Source organism: Austrofundulus limnaeus, unplaced genomic scaffold (genome assembly GCF_001266775.1).
Source record: "Austrofundulus limnaeus strain Quisiro unplaced genomic scaffold, Austrofundulus_limnaeus-1.0 Scaffold3, whole genome shotgun sequence".
NCBI classification, from domain to species: Eukaryota; Metazoa; Chordata; class Actinopteri; order Cyprinodontiformes; family Rivulidae; genus Austrofundulus; species Austrofundulus limnaeus.
Genome location: NW_013952405.1, coordinates 8,220,783 through 8,223,515, shown reverse-complemented (window position 1 = coordinate 8,223,515; position 2,733 = coordinate 8,220,783). Strand labels below are relative to the sequence as shown.

Below are 2,733 nucleotides of genomic sequence, written 5' to 3'. Positions count from 1 at the left end.
GTATTTATTTATTTAATGAAAACTCTTTTGTTGATTCTGCGAGTTTTGCGCTCCATGTAACTATTCTTCTCCAAAAAAAGCGCTTTAAAAAAAGAAAGAAAAAGGTCACAATCTTGACAGAATTTTCTCCAAGATCAAAATATTTCAATTCAATCAATATTGAGTATTAAATCACGGAGAGAGTCAGCTTTAATGAGCCATTCTAGGGTTTTTTTCTTAATTTAAAGATGTTTAGGTTATAATTTTTAATACATTAAGAAATATTAACAATGGCTTTCGGTTTAGAGCTGTTAGCACCTGTTATGCTGTTTTATTTATAATATAAACCCATATTTTATATCTAAAGTTATGTTTAATCAACAGAGTCATATTGTCTAAAAGATATGCAAACTAAAACTTTACATTATTTATATATTGTTTTAAACAAACTGAACGTGAATTTTATCTTTCTGATCAAAACTGAGTCTGTAATAGCTGAGCAGAAAAAAAAACAAAATAAAACGAGAAGGAGGGGGCGTGGCTAAATGAAACCTGTGTGTTTAGTTTTGCGTCTTTAGACCTCTGAAAAGTTTCTGGCGCAGAGGTTAAAGTTTTGTGGAAGATCAGAACTGTCCTTTCAGCACCAAGAGGCCAGATCTGAGCTGACATGAGCCACAGAGGCAAGACTGGACCAAAATCTATAGAACACAATTCAAAACAAATTGAGTAACATTGGTCAATTTCAATGATAAAAGCTTTGTTTTGTCATGTTTTTATTGCAGGGGCTACTGAGGTTTTGTTTGGTTGTTAAATGGACAAAAATACCCAGAGTTTATTCCTAAAACGTAAGATTTATGTCCATAATAACCAAAATTATAGCAATTTTCTTGCAGCGTTGTCTTTATCCAATGTATGAATGTCAGTTTGCACTTTAAATGAAAACACCGAGCTTTGTTTGGATCCTCTAACTTGAGCTTTCCTTATACATTTACTACTCTCCTATGCTGACTGCCAAGTTACTCCTTTGCCAGAAGTGGATATGTAAAAAATGTCTGTTACAAAGAGAAACAACCACAGAGAAATGAATAAGCTGGAAGGCGAGAGGATGTGTCTTACTGGTATGGAGCCAGAGAATAAAAAAACGGAAGGGGGAGGCAAGGAGGGAAGGAAGGAAGGAAGGAAGGAAGGAAGGAAGGAAGGANGAAGGAAGGAAGGAAGGAAGGAAGGAAGGAAGGAAGGAAGGAAGGAAGGAGAGAATATGAGAGAGCAGAAGAGAGGAAATCAATACCGATTCAGAGTGAGTCAGATAAGCCTGAACAATGTATAGTGCAGACACACTCTATAACCCAGTCACACACGCATGTGCATGTGGAGGCACTCTCTCTCTCTCGCACACACACACACACACACACACACACACACACACACACACACACGCACGCACGCACGCACGCACGCACGCACACATGCACATATGCACATATGCACACTCAGTGAAATGGGCTTCAGGCCTCCATAAAGATGCATTACAAACCCCATAAAGCATACCAACCTTTAAAATCAAATGACATCACAACCTTGGATTGCTTGGAGGATTCGCTGACATGAGCAGAAAGCGCTCATTACTAAGTGTCGATAGGCAGCTAGATGCTCTGATGCCCTTTGTCTACTGGAAGATTCTCTGAGGTTCACATCTTCTGGTGTTTGGCTGAAGAAACCTCAGCCTCCTCGCCCCCATTTCACTCGACATGCTGCAGACGAGCCTTCTTCTGTGGCCTCATAAATATCTTCTGATGTGGGTTTTCAGCAGGGGAAGTCTACACCGTGTCAAGCCAGCACTATTGATATTTCACAGTATGTTTGGAGGGGTGTGTAAACAGTGTTTTTGAAAACCACTTACACTCCCCGTGGTGTTTGGGGAGGAAGGCTGGTGTGTGGACTTTCAGCTGTTAACCACAGATTTGACTTTGCTTACCTACAAGATGCTGTTACAAGCACTCACACCACTCTCTGCCTCCTCTCTTTCTTCCCCTCTTGCTTTCGTCTCCCTTATACTTATCAATTATTAAGGTCGGTATTGATCCTTTCACTACGCTGCCTCTATCTGACTGTTCACACAAAGCCCAAACCTGCCAGCCCTCTCTCAATCAATGGCATCTCCAGGCTCCTGCAGCTTTCTTTTTCCACATGTCAGTTTGGCTTTTCTCACTTTTGCACTTAAGACAGGTTGACTGAAGTTTTGTTACATTCCACTTTGGTGCATTTGGATTCCTTTAAAAATACTGATATCAGTTTTTTATTGCATAATGTGATGGACAGTCTGATAAGAGCAGGCAGAGTATTGCAAAATGTCATTTTGATTTCATGAAACAGCTCTCGCTCATCTTCTCTTTGTCCTCCAGCCTGTTTGTTGCTTTGTTTTTGTTTTTGTTCTGTGGCACCAACCTCCAGCAGCCAAACCAACCCGCCTGCCTGTTGCCAGGTTAACCAGGGAAAGATTAGTGATATTATTGTCATGTGCTGCAGAGAAGCAGAGCACTGGGAGTGAAGGGGGTTGGGATGGGGAAAGAGACTTATTGATCTTCTATGTGCAAAGCCAGGCAAACACTGAAAGGACAGAGCAACACTATTAATGACACTCAAAGCCTCAGCTACTAATCCTCATCTATCTATCTATCTATCTATCTATCTATCTATCTATCTATCTATCTATCTATCTATCTATCTATCTATCTATCTATCTATCTATCTATC

The 2,733-nt window shown here is 40.2% G+C and overlaps 1 protein-coding gene across 4 annotated transcripts in view; it reads right to left on the bottom strand.

Moving 5' to 3' along the window:
* Positions 1-2,733, bottom strand: part of onecut3b (one cut homeobox 3b) — a 10,456-nt gene that overhangs the window by 5,203 nt on the left and 2,520 nt on the right. The gene's annotated exons all lie outside the window — the stretch shown is intronic.